The sequence below is a fragment of the Hylobates moloch genome, unplaced genomic scaffold, assembly GCF_009828535.3.
Source record: "Hylobates moloch isolate HMO894 unplaced genomic scaffold, HMol_V3 SCAFFOLD_16, whole genome shotgun sequence".
NCBI lineage: Eukaryota > Metazoa > Chordata > Mammalia > Primates > Hylobatidae > Hylobates > Hylobates moloch.
This window is the reverse complement of record NW_026652291.1, coordinates 17,382,300-17,401,209: the sequence shown is the minus strand read 5'-3', so window position 1 is coordinate 17,401,209 and position 18,910 is coordinate 17,382,300. Positions and strand designations below refer to the sequence as shown.

At 45.2% G+C, this 18,910-nt stretch overlaps 1 long non-coding RNA gene across 1 annotated transcript; it reads right to left on the bottom strand.

The window, feature by feature from the left end:
- Positions 1-11,890: 11,890 nt before the first annotated feature.
- On the bottom strand, positions 11,891-13,603 carry LOC131381421 (uncharacterized). Its single transcript, XR_009210183.1, has 2 exons — positions 12,213-13,603; positions 11,891-12,066 (listed from the first exon to the last, which is right to left on the bottom strand). It is a non-coding gene; the product is annotated as an uncharacterized LOC131381421 (long non-coding RNA).
- Between the last annotated feature and the right edge of the window lie 5,307 nt (positions 13,604-18,910).

Below are 18,910 nucleotides of genomic sequence, written 5' to 3'. Positions count from 1 at the left end.
TCTGGGTGGTCTCTTTCCCATCTCTAGCATACCCTTCCATCAGGGGATACAGGGGCAGCCTGTTGTGATCTTTAAGTAGGAAGTTACTTAAAGGTAAGAGAGGGGTCAACCCTGTCCCTGAACATTTAAATACAGCAAAGTGCACCTGTGCATTCCTCTTAAGAATGCATATAGAAGACCACTGCATGCAAGAAAAATACCCCATTAGTGGATTCACCTGGTAATAGGCTCCTGCTTAATCCTGCCAAGACCTAACTGACTAATCACTTTCCCCTTCTTTCTGTGGCTCTTGAGCTCAGGCAGGGACCCATTTCAATCACCTTATCTGGCTCAACAACCCATTCTGCTCTTGCTTTGCATGTTTCCTAGGTTTAGGCCCTGGCAAAGCACACTCTCTCAAACACTTTACCATATAGGAAATTCCACAGCCCAATCCTTCTAGACTCCCTCACTTCCCTCCCTCTTTCCCCTCAGATCTACCTAGGAAGGTTTTTGAAAGAGTTTTCACATTTATATGTTTTTCAGATACTTAGACTATTTAAGAGGAAAGGAGGGCATTTCAAGCATCAGTCCAGGCAGTAGATTTGCCCTCATTTTGCCATTTCAAATTTTTAAAAGCAAAGAAACTGAATTTCACGCTGACGTGTTTTTTTTTTTTCTTTTTCCCTGATGCAAGATGGGGCTCTGGCTCTCGAGGGGTGGATGTTCAAATGCTTCCTTTTGATCTTGAGTAATGCAATGTCCAGGGAAGGCCTCCCTGTCCCCTGCGTTCTCCAGACCACCTAGCAGGCCAGACCTCATCCTGAAGTTGCTTCTTTCCCATATGGCTTTAGTGGCTCAGGATGACTGGTGGGACACCTATTGAGAGATAATTCCTAGCCATGCAGCTTTGCCCCCACATGACTGCCTGCTCCCTCTCACAGAGCAGAAATCCCCTGTGGGCCTCTGGAGTGCTGTCCCGAGTCCTGGTCTGTAAATTCTCTTGAGGCACTTCACAGCCCTTCCTGGGAATCATCCAAAAGGAGGTGATTCCAGCCAGTTTAAGGTGAGAGCAGCCAGCAATTCAATCTACATACCGTTTCTTTGGAAATTAAACATGCATATAATTCAATGAACTGATCCTGAATAAATAGCATATTCTGATATTTGCTACAGAGACAGAGGTGGAAAAGAAATCTCTGACTTAGCCCTGAGTTTTGATTTTTAGCCATTTGTTCTGCAAATGGAATTGAGTATACCACAAATTCTGTTCCCCCTCAGAGGCACCTTTCCTCACTTCCACCTCACAAAAGGATAACTGGGGCTGCTCTTGATTTTGGCTCTTCCTGGTCAGCTTATGGGGTTATCATTGCTCCAGCCGAGGCTGTCATGGTTTCTAAGAAGTAAACATTTTGCTGAATGAAACCATGGCAGAATTCCGTCTGAGTGTCAAATTAAGCAGCCTGTGCACCCTCAGGGTGGGGGTGGGAGGGTCTAATTTCCATTGGCAATTTATGAAATAGCAGGAAAGAAAGGTTACTGGAAAGTAAGCCTTACAACAGATGCAGAGTTGATGGAGGCTGCAAAAAAGAAAAGGAAAACCACAACTCTCAAGCAGCCTTTTATTCCTTACTTTACTTACTTAGGAAAAGTTACTGTCACTGGCATGCCCAGCACTGGGGCCCTGCTCACACAGTGAACAGGCTCCATAGAGAAGACATTTTGACCGTAACATGTGAGACAGGAGACAGAGAGGAGGCAGGGGTGGGCTTGTGACATATGAAGCCCCATGAATGAGCAGAATCTCTTGGGGAAAGGGTCACACTTATAAAGTGAAGGCTACTGTATTTGAAACACCATTTCCCTTTTTGCTAAGAACTCACTGAAGGTCATGTTGAACAGAAGTCTTGAATGATCAATTCCATGAAATTTCCCAAGTTATCTCTTTGAGTAGCACACTCAACCACCAACACAGAGCAAAGGTGGTAAATCCAGGAGAAAACCTAACAAGAGCAATTCACAGTCTCCTGGGTCCTAGCAGAGCTGGGGGCTGGGTGCACACTCCTCTAACCTTTGTATTCTTTTCATTCTTTCATGCCCACTCTCAATATTTGAAGAAGGAAAAGAAATGCTATTTAAAATAATGGGGGATTACAGCTGCTTGTCTTCAAGGGGACATGGCATGATCCATCTCCCCATAGGTGGTTTTTCTGTACAGCTACCAATTTGGTGGATCTTGATGGAGCTTTTAGGATGTGAGAAGTTAAAGCCACTGAGTTAGTCTAAATGGGTGTTGATGGCAGTGACTGCTGCTGATACGGAAGGGAAGTGCTGGGAAGGGAAGAGCGTGGTCCCTTTAAATGATACAGAAGAAGGGAAAGGAAGTGCTGGCTAGAGGAGAGCATGGTCCTTGGCTAGGGCTCCACCCCTGGGCCTGTGCCCATGGACCTATTTGAGGATAGGAATCTTTGTTTTCCTGCCCAAATGTTGCATTTCCCAAGACCACCCTGGCCTGCCATGACCCCATCCTGTGCCTATAAAAACCCCCGAGACCCTAGCTGGTAGACACACAGGCAGCTGAAGTCAAGAGGAGCACATCAGCGGAGGAACACACAGGCAGCTGCATGTTGAGAGGACCACACTGACAGGCACCAGCATCCCAGCAGGCCACCAACTGGCAGAATGACGGCAGAGTTTGCCTGGGGCAGTCGGAGGAGAGCTCTGGGGAAAACCATCCCCGGAGAGACTCCAGGGGACAATCCATCTCCCTTCTGGCTCCTCCATCTGCTCAGAGCTCTTCCTCCAGTGAAACTTCTCAGTGAAACCCAAGTGATACTCCAAGCCCATGTGTGATCCAATTCTTCCCGTACGCAAAGGCAAGAACCCCAGGATACAGAAAGCCCTCTGTCTGTGTGATAAGGCAGGGGTCTAACTGAGCTGACTAACACAGCCACCTATGGACCCTAAAAGAGCATACTGTAACACACGCCCCCTGGGGTTTCAGTTGTGAACATTCAAGCCCTAGACGTTGTCGTGGAGTCAGAGCCCCACAGCCTGCCCGTCTGTATGCTCCCCTAGAGGCTGGAGCAGCAAGGCACTGAAGAAACAAGTCAAACCCCATCACATGCCCTGCAAGGAGGACAAGGAAACTTTTCCCATTACAACTGGGGCTCGTCTGGGATCGCAGATGTGAAACTGTCAGGTCTGCCTTTCTTTCAAAACCCTGCCACCTCTCTCTCTTTCCTGCAGGTAAGAGGCTCTGTTTTTCTTTCGTCTCTTTCCTCTCTCACACACAATTTGAAATGGCTCTTATCTCTTTCTTTACAACGTTAAGAGTTTCGCTACAGGCTGCAGCAATGTTACTAAGTAAAATGAGTGTTTGGCTCAGCCACAAAGGTGCAAATCAGACCAATTTTTTCTAGAGGTGTCATGTATGCCTCCACCTTGGCAGCTGCAGGCACACACGGCTCAGGGCACCTCTTCTTACTCTTTCCCCTCCCAACTTGGGCACCTGGGTGTGCCCACAACAGGCAAAGGCCGAGTCCAACAACCATGGGCGGGGGGGGCGGGAGGAAGCCGAGGTGATAGCCAGGACCCCACAGGGTGCTTCTTGCCCACTGAGTCAATGGGAACCTTTCCTCCGCTGGCCAAGGAATTCAACCTGGTCTGAACTGGGAAAAGGATGGGAAAGTTATAAGGATTAGAGAGGCCCACTTGCACTAAGCAAGGGGTTCTTCCCCAAGCGTCCTCCCCTTTTTTGCCCCTTTAACTGTTTTTCTCTTTTTTTCCTTTTCTAAGTGACAGGGCCTCCCCCGCGCCCACAACACTCTGTTTCTAATAGGGAAATTAACAGATGAGCAACCCCTGCTGGCTGATAACAGCAAATTCTGCAGGGCTTATTCGAGACACTAAGTGGATACAAACATCCTCCGAAATGACTTTTTAGTCCCAAACTCAATTCCAAGCTTCAGGCTGAGGCCCTAGAAAGAAAAAACAAGTCTGAGGAATCCAAATTCAGGCAAACAGGCACAACGTAAATGAGCAGGACCAATTCCTGCTGACTGAACCCCACCCCACAGAAGAAGGCCATGCTTCATGGCATAAACAAGCCCAGGGAACTCAAAGTTTGCCAACAGCAGGGAGAAAGGAAGGCACAGGTGAGGGTGGTTAATTCCTATTCTCCAGGTCTTCCCTGCTTCGTGGGTACATACTACATTGTTGCCTGGGGCCAGCACCTGCCAAGGTCGCCGGGGCTCAGGGACAAGAGGTGGAAAGTGAAAGGAGGGTGCTCGCATTCTCTCTCCATCACACCCTGAGTTTTCACTGAAAGAAGGAAGGGAAATGAGGGACACTTCTATTCTCTGTCTTTCAGAATGTGCAACCAGTTCTCTTCACCACCCCCGGCTTATACTCCTCTAAAGTGTATCCTGAACAATTGGGACTGCCTTGATCCTCAGAATCTGGAGGAAAATGGCCTCATAGCCCTCTGCACAAAGGTTTGGCCAAATTATGATTTACAGGAAGGACTGGCTTGGGCTCAGGAAGGAACCATTCATTACAATAGGATTCAGCAATTAGAACTCTTCTGTAGATGTGAGGATAGACGGTTCTGAGGCTGATATGTACAGGCTTTCTATACCTTGCAAGGCAATCCAGACCTTTGCCAAAAATGTAGGATTGATCCAGCCCTCCTGTTTGCCATCTCAGGAAAGGCTGCAAGGGGCAAGCCCGGGGAATTAAAGATACTAGTCCCAGAGGCACTCCTGGCAGAGGAGCCAGCTCCTTCAAGCCCTGCTCCTCCGGGTCCACCCCAACCTCCCTATCCAGCCTCAGCCTCTCGCTTGCCCCCTCATAGAAACCCCAAATTATGATTTATAGGAAGGACTGGCTTGGCCTCAGGAAGGAACCATTCATTACAATACCATCCAGGAATTGAAACATTTCTATGGATGTGAGGATAGACGGTTCTGAGACCCATATGTGCAGGCTGTCTATACCTTGCAAGGCAATCCAGGCCTTTGCCAACAATATAGGATTGATCCAGCCCTCCTGCTTGCCATCTCAGGAAAGGCTGCAAGGGGCAAGCCCAGGGAATTAAAGATATGAGTCCCAGAGGCACTCCCAGCAGAGGAGCCAGCTCCCTCAAGCCCTGCTCCTCTGGGTCCACCCCAACCTCCCTATCCAGCTTCAGCCTCTCACTTGCCCACTCCAAGAAATCCTCACCCTAAACAAGCCCCAGTCTCACTCTTGCCCCTACAACAGATGCCCAGTGAATTTAGGCCCAGTGAGGTCCAGGTCCTCTTCTCCCTACAGGACTTAAAGCAAATTAAGGGGGATCTTGACAAGTTTTCAGATGACTCTGATAGCTATATAGAGACTTTAATGGCCACCATGCAAGCCCACAAACCCCAGAAATCCAGGGGGCACCTATTAACTGCTAAAGATATGGAAAGAACAGATATCTCTCTTCTAAAGTTTATCTGTTCTAACACAAGGTTTAATTTCCTTCACCAGAGTGCCTGGGGCACAATGTTGTTGTTATCTCTGTAATCTTTGGCACTAAATTATTTCCTTGTATAATACACATGTTTAACCCATGCATACTTAACCTTATGAAACTTTTTTTCCCCTCACACCTAGAATCCATTGGCTCCCTTTGCTAGGAACCCTTAGATAGACCTCTGGGAGGAATCTGACTGCCGTTCTCCCCAAAAACAAATGCCCCCTGTCTGCAGGAAGCAGCCAAGACCAACCATCATCCATATTCTAATGGCAATTAGATGTACCTCTTCAGAGGGTAGAAATGATCCAGAAGGGAACTGCTGGAAATGGAAGAGCATGGTCCCTTTAAATGATATCGAAGTGGGGGAAGAGAAGTGCTGGGTAGAGGAGGGCATGGTCCCTGGCTAGAGTTCCATCCCCGGATCTGTGCCCATGGACCTAAGTGTGGACAGGAATTTTTGTTTTCCTGCCCTAATGTTGCATTTCCCAAGACCAACCTGGCCTACCATGACCCCATCCTGTGTCTATAAAAACCCCTGAGACCCTAGCTACCTCCACTCAATAAAACCTGACACTCATGCTCCAAGACCCTAGCAGATAGACACACAGTCGCGGGACAACAGGAAGAGCACCACCAGTGAACGAAGACACGCGCACAGGCATCGGGACATTGAGAGGAGCACACCAACAGGCACCAGCACGCCGGCAGGCCACCAACCAGCAGAACAATGTGGAGTTTGGCTGGGGCAGTTGGAGGAGAGCTCGGGCCACCAACTGGCCCAACTCCAGGGAAAAATCATCTCCCTTCTGGCTCCCCCGTCTGCTGAGAGCTACTTCCACTTAATAAAACCTCGCACTCATTCTCCAAGGCCACATGTGATCCGATTCTTCCAGTACACCAAGGCAAGAACCCCAGGATAGAGAAAGCCCTCTGTCCTTGCGAAAAGGCAGGGATCTAATTGTGCTGGTTAACACAGCTGCCTATGGATGGCAAAACTAAAAGAGCATCCTGTAACACACACCCACTGGGGCTTTAGCTTTAAACATTCACCCCTAGACACTGCTGTGGGATCAGAGCCCCACAGCCTGCCTGTCTGTATGCTCCCCTAGAGGTTTGAGCAGCAGGGCATTGAAGAATCAAGTCACACCTGCATCACATGCCTTGCGAGGGGGGACAAGGGAACTTTTCCCATTTCACTACTACCATGCTGGCTGCAGCAGGGAGGCGCGACTCGGCCTGCACACTCCATGGAGCTCCCTGGGCACCACTGCAGCAGTCCAAGCTGCAGCTGCAGACCCAGGCCTCCTGGTCTATGGGCAGCCACCCAAACTACAGCTGTGGGTCCGAGCCTCCTTGTGCTCTTGTGGGGAACCGGAAGCAGGCAGGATCTGCCCTCTGGGGTGCAGCTTCAGGGCCCAACCAGCAGCTGCAGACCTGGGCCTCCCACTCCATGGAGCAGGCAGGAGCCAGGGACAATCGGGAGCTCTGCCCCATCCAAGTTGATGGGGTGGGAACTCCCTGGGTGTAGCTGCAGCTGCCCTTCCAGGCATGACACCTGAGCATTGCTGTAGTCTGCCTCCTTGAGGGTGGGAAGGCCCTCCCCACTGATGGCCTTGCTGGCTCTGGGGTGTCTGCTCCCACTGTCTGGCCTCACTCCTCTCCTGGCACCTGCTTCCATCCTGGAGTGAGGTTGCGGCTGAGCCCTGAGGCCATTAATAGCAGCAGGAGGCAGATTGATTCCTGGGTGGAAAAGGGTTGGTCTCCAGTAAGGCCCCACTTTCAGGCCAGGAGGTTGGGGGCTGGGCTGCCTGTCCCACTGACCAGAGTGGGGTCTCATAGTACCTCTTCTGGACCCACCCATGGCTGCCCATGGATCAATCAGCAGGTACTTTTTCCCCTCTGAGGTCCATAAAAACCCAGGGCTCAGCCAGAGTAGGGCACAGGATGGCCTGAGTCAGAAAGAAAACTGCAGAGGAGGACCAGCTGCAAAGAGGAGGTACCCTCTCTGCTGAGATCAGGAGAGTCATCAGGATGATCGGTGAGCAGAGAGGAGCTACCCTCTCCAGGGCCTCTGCTCTGCTGAGAGCTGAACACTCCACAGGACAACCAGCCTATAGAGAGGAAGTATCCACTCTAGGCCTCCTCTGAGCTGTTCTAACACCTTATAAGGCTCATCTTCATCTTGTTCACCCTTCACTTGTCACTCTTCATTTATCTGTATACCTCATTCTTTCTGGATGTAGGACAAGAACTCAGGCAAAGGCATCACTGGCCACAGAGGTTTCTGGCCAGAAAATTGATGCCCCAAAGATCCCATAACAGTGTGGTTTCTTGTGGAAGCCAAAGAGAGCTAAACTGCTTTACTTAATGGAGCAACTAGAATCTTGGAGCTGTCTGCAGATGCCACCAGTTTGGGGAGTAGTGGGTGGAGTAGGGATCTTAGAAGAAATGGATGAAGTGGACAAGTAGTAAGGAAAACAGGAATGAGGACACCTAGGGAGAGTGCCAGCTAAGTCCCCATAGCCTGAAATAATTTGTGAATTTTGTTTTCTATTCTATGCAGTGACAAAAGCCCTTCTGTTAACCCAAAACCTTCAGCTACAGAAACAGAAGTAGCTTTTTCAGTCTGGGTTGACAAGAGCAAAAGCAAAGAGCTACAAGATGCCAGGAAACTGAAAAAGGGAATTCAGTAGGATCAGGAAAATGGATAAATGAAAGAAGTGGAGAAATTCAAGGCTCATAAGAAGTCCTTGGATGCATTTGGGAAGATGCAACCTCTGCAGGGTCCAAGAATGGAGGCTCCAGCCAGGCAATTTTGTTACTATAGGAGAGAACTGTTGACCTGGAAGACAGGAAGATCCAGGGCCTGAGTTACCAAAAAATGAAAGTTGCTAAGTGTAGTGAAGGTTCTCCCTGCTCCTTTCATCCAATTCTCATATTGCTTCCGCTGCTTCAATCTAATCCCTTACCCTCAACCTTAGTCAGGGGCCCTCTTTCTTTAGTCCATTCTTCTAACATTAAATTGACATGAGGATCATTTCCTAATTTGGGAAAGACAATGATTGGAAATCAGCATTACTCTTTTCATCCCCAAAATATCACATTCTACTCCATCCTTGGATATTAATGCCTTCCTTGCCTTCTGAGGTACTTGTCCTTGCACCATTTCTAATCCACATATTCTCATATTTCTCTCTTCTCCCTTTTCTTCCCTTTCTTCTTTCATTCTACTATCCTATTACTAACTATATTCAGAGCATAGGACCTCAATGTGTCCTTTTGTATGACTTTCCTGTTCAATGCAATGTAATTATAAAGACTTTCATTGACATGAACCTTCTGTCTTCCTGCAGCCCTATTAAATGGTGAAAACAAAAAAAGATTGATCCGGTATCTAATGCTGACTTTCTTTTAGAGTATGTAGGGGAACATTACTGAAACAACCATTTATCTTTTTCATTCTAAGGCTTTGTACCCTGAATACCTGACATTCAGGCCGTCTAATGACTATACAGACTGGATGGGGTGGGGCCATGATGTGCGGGGCCATGTGCTTTGATGTTTCTCCAGTGAGAAGTTAGTGGCCAAGTTCAAGTGTTCAGCAGGAGAGATTCATGACAGCAGCTGTGCTTCTGCAAGGCTCTCTGGCATATCTTACAGTCATACAGTCCCAGGCTTTCAGAACCACCCAAAATGAATGCAGAGAATAAGAGATAGTAAGTCATCTTTACCAACTGAGATAAGAACTAATTTACATAGTTTAGTCTTTGTACCTGTATTCTTTAGGTACTTCTAGAGGCAGACAGAGAGCAGGAGGTAGAGAGACCTCTAGTATTCTTTAGGTACTAGGGGGTCTCTCTAAAATACCCCTCTATTCTTTAGGTACTTCTAGAGGCAGACAGACAGCAGGAGGTAGAGAGTCTTAGAACAAGAAAACGTTCACAGCCCAAAAGCATTTTCAAATGAGACGGATGGAAGTAGCAGGAGGTGATAGTAAGAGACCACACAAAGACCACATTAAGAGTAGGGTTTACATGTGCATTCACAAGATACTAAACAAGAAACGCAATTGCCATTCAGTCATATGATTTCCCAATGGAAATGAAATGTATTTAGTGAAATTCAGTGTTCCTGGAACTAGGGGATTTTTTAATTCTTCTTCCCTATTTTAATTAGATCCATGCCTACAGTTACTCTCATTTTTTTTAGCAGATCCAAACGACATAAGGTAGTTTAAAATCTAGTTAAAAATCATCTAGAGATCTGCCTGAGCAATATAGCAAGACCCTGTCTCTACCAAAAAAAAAAATTAATTAGCCAGGTGTGGTGGCATGCGCCTATATTCCCAGCTACTCGCGGGGATTGAGGCAGGATCCCTTGAGCCCAGGAGTTCAAGATTACATCACTGCACTCCACCCTGGGGGATACAGTGAGACCCCATCTTTTAAAAAACATCATATAGAAAATGGCATTTATTAATGTGACAACATGCAATGCATCACTAAATGCAAAAGTAAGCAAGAGAACAGTCTACACATAGTGCAGTAACATTACACAGTATTGTAATTATTACATAGTACGGTAATAGTATGGAAAAAATATCTACAAATACTGTATGTGTTTATGTGATCTTTTGAGAGAGAGATGCTATATATAACCCAATATATTGTTATTTTTGGATGGAGGTGACTGCAGGTGATTTTTTGTTGTTTTTCTCCCCTTTAATACTAGTCACATTTTATGTTGAACATGTATTTTAAAACTAATCAAGGACTGTGTTATTTCTCAAAACTGCATAGGAAATTGAGGTGAGACAAGCTCCAAAGATTATAGTTCGGATTACAGGAGATTCCTGAGTCTTTTGCCTTTCTCTTTCTAAGCAATTTGACAATAGAAAGAGTCAAAAGAAATCCCTGGTTGATTTAAACCTGTTATCAGTACTCCACTACTGCCAAGACAAGCATTTTTACAGTTTCTCTCTGGGAGATCAAGAATCCAGGCATTTTCACAAGTGATTAAATGTATCTAGTTAGAGTGAGAGGGAGTGTGATGGATACCAATGGGATAAAAATAGATATTTTTACAAGAAAACAAATGATACATTATTCAAAATATTTAATTCAAGCTTTTTGTATGCTCTCACCTGCCCCCAAACACATAGTCACTTCCAAGGACTAAGTTAATGGCCATCAAAGTGATGTGCGTTTCATTTAAATGGCACATGGATACATATGTAATAAACCTGCACATTGTGCACATGTACCCTAAAACTTAAAGTATAATAATAATAAAAAAAGATAGATCACTTATTCCCCCATTTTCCAAACAGAAGCAGTTGCAATTAATGCATTTCACCACACTATAATGCAATGCAGAAGAGAAGGGCTTCTTGGTGAAAGCCTGTTCTATTTCCATCCTGGGCCATCACCTGTGTGGGCTCTCAGTAGGAGACCACAGACAGATGAGGCACTGCCTGCAGCTAGAATGCCATAAAACACACTAGTGTTATTTCTCTTAATGGCTTCCTCCCATTGCTGTCCAAAATGAACTTGCTAATATATCACAGGAGTTATCAAAACAGGTTTTTGTTTCTTCCTTAGTACTTGAAAATCCATTGGTAATTACCATTATGGGGGTGCATTTTGCATCTGTAAGTCTTCGAATGAAAACTAGATCTCCCTCACATGTTTTCTATCTACACATTTTTCTTTTCTCAGAAAACTGGGCCACATGCATTCACAAGAAGTGGGCAGCAGGATGACCGACTCCACACCAAGCAGATGAGACATATTCCTATAGTCCCATGACCTCCAACAGCGTTTCCCTTTATCTGTAGACTCAGTGATCTCCTTTTCTCTCCCTCTCTGAAAGAATGAAAAGAACCCAACCAAACAATCGCTGAGGTAGTTCAACCCTGGCTATCATAAATCAAATAGGGTGAAGGATAAAACTGTGTACCTGAGCCAATGGGTTTCTTTGGAAACCTGCTAAGATAGAGCTGTTACATATTCGTCATCTAACTGATGCTTTTCAAACTTTAATGTGCTTATGAGTCACCTGGGGATCTTGGTAAAATGCAGATTCTTAGCCCCAGGCTGGGGAGCCTAGGATTAGGGATTTCTAATGAGCTCCCAGATGATGCTCAAGTGATGGCTGGTCCTTTCCAGTCCTGGCATCTTCTGGATACCATGGGTTGAGATAACCCATTAAAACCAATTTTGCCTGATGGTGATCCAAGGTAAGCAAAATTTATTCTGGTGATGAAGGGCTCACCCCTGATCAGGGAATATTATAAAAGAAGCTGAAAAGTGTAAGAAGCTAAAAGGGTTTTAAAAATGACACATTCTTCATTGGAACCAAAGAAAACCAGGCATCAAGACAACCCCAGAGACAGAACCAGAACAAAACTGAAACAGAACTACTGGTTTTATTAACCACTTTGTCTTGGAATCCAAAATGTTGAGAAAATGAGGAAAACTTTTTCGGAGGAAAAACGAGGATCGTGTTGCCACTGCATCTGTAGGTGATTTATGCCTGCTGAAGGCATCAGGAAACCAGTAGCCAGGCTCTCCGTGCACTTAACACTAGAAATGCAATTGTACAAACAAATGAACTACAGGGCAGATCAATTAAGTAGGCTACAGTAGTGAGACTCTTTCCTTTCTAGTTTCCAATGTTTTATGATTCCAGGACATACACAAATTAAGTACACCTGGGAAGATATATTTACCTTTTTTCTAAATGAAGTATTGCATCCACTTGTTTCCTGAGTCGACCAAAGAAGCCAATACTGCCATGGTTTCCATTTATATAAAATGAATAAGAGTGTACAGGTGTGCTCAGATATCCCCATGCTTGCAAGGTTAGAAGGATTATACTCCCAGACTCTCAGGTCCACAGAAGACACCGAGGCCCACAGTGACTTGTCCAAATCCAACTCCCAGTTGGGAGAATATTCGGCCATACTAGGAAGAGGGAGTCATTCATGGAAGAATCACAGAGGCTCCAGACCATCTGGATGTATGGATTCATCTTGACTCAAATTCATAACTCATTTTAATTCCATTGTCTTTCCAAATTGTGAGCTACAGGTAAGGAGCAAAAGGCCAAAAAGAGAAGTTGATCCAAAATCCCTCCGCAATGACTGCTTATAGAAAACAGCAGATTCTCCAAAACAGGTGCAGAGTCTGAGAATACAGATATGTATGATCTCCCAAGACAACACGGGTGCCCAAACTGAGGACCGAACAATATGTCTCCATGGCAGATAAAGAGGCCACTTCCAGTACCTGTGTGAAAGATTGTGCTTTCACTTATAGGATATTCTTTTTATTGTCCAAAATTAGCATAGCCAGAAACAAAATCTTGGACCTGCCTAGTTGGGCAAGAATCTAATAATGAAGGTAGAGGGAAGTATTTGCATATATTCAAGGTCTATAACTTCCTGTAACTATCTTCTTGTAATTATTCAGTATCATAACAGGAAATGAAGAGAGAAAGACAAAGAGACTCATACTCAGAATCCCTAAACGCTAGGGAAGAAAAAGTGTTTTGGGTGCCCTAACCTTCATTATCGTAAGTTCTTGGGGATGTCGATTACTCCATCAAGATTTAGAGAACCGTAGTTACAGTACTGAATTGAACAATAAGCAAGCCCAATAGAGGTGTGCCGGAAAAGTCACAACTCTATTCCTCCAACAGCCATACTCCCCGTGTAGACCTTGCCACTCCCTATCACAGCACTGTCTTGGAAATGTCAGATTCCAAGACCTGGCTACCTCTCATTAACCTCCCAACTCTTATTTCATTCCTCACCTTACAATAGCTCTTCAGGCTCATTGATCCTATACTTCCCTCCATACTTCCCAGCCAATCTCCCTTTTTGTGGCTTCCCTTTTTATTTCAGAAGGACCAGAGTGAGACCCTTTTCCATTCTTGGTGAGATCCTCAATTACCTGGCCCCTTCTATTTCAGGCCCACCAGCTCTATTACCCATCTTGAACAGATCCAAATCTTCTCCCTCCCCAATGCTCCTACACCTGTGCTGCTGAACACTGCTTGAGAAAGTCATACACACGGCCTCCGGCCTCTCCCGGGATCACAGCATCCCATAATAACCCTCACCCATATCCCACCACAGCTATTCCAAACAGTTATCATTCTTACCAAATCCCCATTCCATCCCCACTTCCTGCCTCAGGAAGTTGGCCTTGCCTTCCACCTCATTGAGGAAAACGAAGTCCTCAAAAGGGCCATGAAAGGTTCCCTAAGCCTATGAATGGATCTAATTCTGTGTCTGTCTCCTCCCCATCTCCTTTGGTGAACTTTGTTTACATTCAAACTCAAGTTCAAGGCAATCCCACTACCGATGCTCTGCAAATGTCTCCCTCTCCCCTATTCTTGGCCCAAGACCCTGTTTCCTGCCCAGTGTTTTCTTTCCCTTCTGCGTTCTCACCCTCTCTCGTCAGGCTCTCTTTGTGCAGCTTATGAACATGCCCCAGAGCCTGCCACAGTTCTGGAGGAAGCAAAGGTCTCCCTTGACCTTCCATCGTCTCTAGCAACTGCTCCATCTTCCTAGCCAAGCTTGTTAAAGAAACCTAACTGGGCTTGCTCCCTTCACTGGGAGCCAAGGATCTCACTTCTTCACCACTGAAAATGCTCTGGCAAAGTTTACAGTAGGTCACCTTCTAGATAACAAACCCAGGCTCAGTGAACACCTTTCAGAACTTACCTAATGTGAATGCTCTGCTACTCCTTTCTCAAAAGTCCCTTACCCTGTTCTTAGCCCTGGCCTCTGGCTTCTGCAACGTCAATCTTGCACTCTTCTTCCCTTACCCCTCCTAAGTTAACTTCCTCTGTTTTCCCGGTTTCCCCTCTTCCTTCAGGATCCCCCAAGGTTCTACTATTTTCAGTCCACATGCTCAGATAGAGAGCTCTTCCCCACACTCATGGTCATATCCCATGGATAGACAAAATGGACCCAAAGTAACCAAGTCCTTTTATAGCCATCCACTGGCTGAGTTTGCTAAAGAACCTACCGACACCTCATTTCCTGACTGATTCTCCCTTCCCACAATTTCCAAGTCATGAAAGGAAACTCACTAAGTCTAGGTGCCTTCATACAACAGGATGTTAGAAACTTTGAAGATGAGAGAAAAAGAGGAGAAAAATATCTGTTCTGTGTGTTCAGGCTCAGGTTTGCCTGGTTTGTCTTGGCCACAAGGGACATAGGAGACCTCTTCACCATTTAGCTGAGCCCATTGCATTCTTCAGAGATTCCACACAATTTTCTGGCATTTAGGCTGTCTCTTGAGCCAGGTCCTGCTGTTCATTTGATTTTTGTTTCATTTTTTTCTGTCCACATGCTTTCAACATGCTAAGCTCCTCTCTCCCTCTATCCCTTCCCTCTCTCCTTTCCTTCCCATCCTCCCTTCCTTTCTTCTGTCCATATTCATTGACTGCCTACTATTTGCCAGTGTCCAATGGGGCACTAAGATAAATTAAGTTGCCCATAATCAAGTGGGAGATGAACAGGAAAAATGAGTAGTGACTGTAGAAGAGTCACGTTCACTTGGAGTTTGAGTGTGATCAAAGTCCAAAGCCCCCAAAGACCCTCTCCGAAGATTTGCGGGTTGCTGTGGCACCTTGCCTTTGCCAAGGTTCCATTCAGTTAAACTGCCCTTTGGGCCTTTCCTCTTAACACTGCACTTGAATCCCACTCAGAGACTCAGCACTAGCTTCTCTCTGTTGAATCTCGGGGTTAAGATCTAATTTTTCCAACTCTCTCATCATTTTCGTTTCCTTCACAAGTGATTCTTACGGAGTTTGCTCCATCCTTTAGAGTGAATTTCATTCTTCAGTGTGAATTTCACAATGATTTGGGGCCACAGGTTTTCCCCTCCCTCTCTCCTGCCATTCCTCCTTTCCTTCCCATCCACCCTTCCTTTCTTCTGTCCATATTCATTGACTGCCTACTATTGGCCAGGCTCCACTGGGGCACTAAAATAAATTAAGTTGCCCATAATCAAGTGGGAGATGAATAAGATTTCAGGGGAACAGGTAACCTATTCTCTAATACAAGCTTGGGAGAAAAGTGACTTGAAGAGTTGGCAAAAATGTGGAGTATTTTTAGGCAACTTGTGGGTGGGGTAAGCAGAGCCCGGGGGGATACAGGAATTATAGTTCTTGCCCTGTATATCACCCCAAATTTTCAGATCTAGTTGGAAGCAACCATTAGACAAGGAGAAAAACAGTAGAACATCAATATAGTGTGCCTCAGTTAAATAATTTTTGAACTGTTCTTGCACTGCAAGAGTGTCTGTTGAATAGCTAACAGAACCTAAGTTGGGAAGTAAACTTTAAGAAATTGGACTAATATTGTGATTTTTGATATTATTGGTCAGAATCATTTCCCATTTCTCATTATAATAGTTAAAGCGAGTACTTGATTTCTTAGTTTTTAATTCTCTTATAAGAAGTTAACCTTGCAAGAGAGGTGGTTTTCAGTGGTCATTCCCTGAGGAAAAATGCCTTCAGCCCAACCTCAGTATACACACATGCATGTGCACGCACACACACACACACACACACACCACTCCGCCATATTCCCACCAATTATCCCTGAGCCAGCCAATGTATTTTTTGCTGGTCTATTTCCAAAGCTAAGCAAAAGAAGAAGAGATTGCTCTCCTGGCTGATGGAAAATCTTAGTAAGTTTTGAGAAAAAGCCAAGTAAATAATTTTCTGGAGTTCTTATTCCATCTCCCATCCCAAACCTATCATAAGAATCAAAAAAATTATAGAAATGGCTGGGATTTTTAAATTCAAAAGTCAGTGATGTGAGTGAAAGGCTGTGATCAAGACTAAGCTTCAGAAAAGTATCTCCGAGCTCCCAGAGATTTGCTGTAGTTAGTGCTGAATGTCTATGGCACTAGTACTGGAAAGCAATGTGGAGTGCACAAAATTCCCTCATCACTGTAGACAGCTGAAATGCTCAGAAAATTTTGTGGAATCTCTGAGAAATGCAACAGGCTCAGCCCAATGGTGAAGAGGTCTCGTGAAATTTAACATGCATATTTTTAAACACATCGTTTAGAAGAGAAATACTGCTGAGCCAGATAACTATTGAATTTTATGAGTCCTAATAAAAAAAAGGGAGGAGGTTGGGTATAGGAAAATAAGATTTTTTGTGCTTATTCTATTTTGTGACGGTCCTTCCTTTTTTCCTTCTACTCATATTCATATTCGGAAGTTTGTGAGACTTCTCAATTGCCCTTCTCTCCTTGGCATTTTTCTTCTCTCTAGGATCCTGATGTATTTCTCTTGTGCCTCAGGGACGTTGACTTTGGAGAGAGCTGTTTTGAGTTTGAATCATGATTTTGGCACTTACTGGCTTTGTGACTTGGGAAAATTCTCGTTTGGCATGTGTTTTCTCTTCCATAAAATAAGAATTATCATCCTTACCTCACAGGATGTTTATGAGTATAAAGCAAGCTAATATATGCCAAGTGCTTCATACTTGCTGGCACCTATAGACACTCAATAAATATGAATTTTCTTTCTCAGAAGAATAACTGTTGTTTTTTATATTCAAAGCTATATTCTCTGTCAGTGTCCTCAATAGTCCCAAACTGGGCAAACCTGGGGCTGGACACACAGAACACTGTACCCTATTCTTTGTTTGCCTGAGGGCCAGGGCCAGAAGTTAACACACAGCTTAGCAAACAAGTATTTTCTAAAAAAAATAAAAATAAAAAATAAATAAATAAAATAAAATAAAATAAAAAAATTGTGGAGTGACTGCAAAGCTCATCTCTAAGGCTCTTTTCAGCTGACATTATGACATACAGGACTCTGCTTTCTAAGATCTCCCGTGGCAGGCAAATACCTCTGACACACCTCCACCCGATGCATGCACCTGACAAAACAGAAAAGAATAAAGCTGCAATTTGGAGGCCAAAGCGAGGCAAAATGAAAGGCTGATGTTGAGAAGCAGCCTTACTGTTCCAGCATGGGGGCCTCTCTGCTATTGTTAACCAAATTGATGTTTTCTTTGGAAGACCACTCTGTCAATTAATGGCAGTGGACACTGTGTTGGGAGAAGAGTCAAGATTCGACACATCTACCTCCTGTTTACCTACTTGATTGATGGTCTACACCATAGAAATGTCCCACATTTTTCCCACACCACAGCCCCTCATAACCAAACTCTATAAAGAGGAGGAGTAGCTCCCACCCTCAGGCATATTTTCACTCTTCATCCCATTCTCTTCTGTTCTTACAAAGGAGCCCAGTCTGTTTGGCCTTGCCTAAGTAAGAATGGCATAGAGAAACCTCTAAAAGGTCAGGGGTTCCCTTGGTGGAAAGAATTACTGATGAGTTTTTGCTCACATTGATGAATGAGCAGTTAATCAATATGAAAGGAAGGGAGAGAAGGAGGGGTAAGGAGAAGAGAGAAAGGGAGGAAAGAAGGGCTTGAAGCCACTGAGTGGCTTCACAAAATAACTAGGTTTGCATCTCTGAGAAGCTGTTTTCTAGCTGGGCGAAGAAGTGTCTTTCACCCAATCATATGTATGAACTCTTGCTTTCCTCCCTGACAGGACTGGAAGCTCTTTATACAGTCACAATGTGGCTCTGGTCTGTGGTCCTAGACCAAGTTTTCGTGGGACTCCCCTCTTTGGCCTCACACTTCCTCACAAAACTTCGGTGCTGCCTCATGGCCTGCAGGATAAAGTCCAAGTTCCTCAACGTGGTAGTTGAGTGGCCATGGGCCTGGCTACCCCCGCACCCTTATCTTGATCTTTCCATTATTACAGCTCCCCATGGCTCATAGATCACTGCTGCATCTCTGTGCTTTTTCTCATGGTTCCACTCTGCCTGGAACCCTCACCTACCCATTCTCCTAGGCGAGCTGCTACAAGGCCTCTTTCTGAAGCCTATCATGGCTCCTGCCTCCTTCCTCTGTGTGTGACCTCTGCCCCAACACTTGGCATCCCTCTCTCATTGCACTGGCCACATCCTGTAACATTGATCAGCTTCATGGTTTTACCCTCACTAGACAGTGAGGTCCTTTGGGGAGAAACACTGTCTTACCTCTCTCTCTGAATCTCCACCATGGAGAACCACGACCAGCACACAGTAGGCATTCAGTAAATATGTGTTGGGTGAAGGGGTAAATGAATGAAATGTCCATATTCTCCCTTCGGTTGAAACTCAAATGTCCTTTAGAAGATTGAACACTAAGTTTGAAACCACCCTGACTGTTGCTGCCTCCATCCAACCTCTTGGCAGGTGCATATTTTGTGTCTTTTATCCTCGTAACCTCATTTCTCTTTTTATTCCCCTCTGTCACTTCAATGGCATGCCAACCTCCATGCACTGAGCAGCTGATAAGGCTGGAAGCCTGGCAATGGTAACTACCAGAAAGTT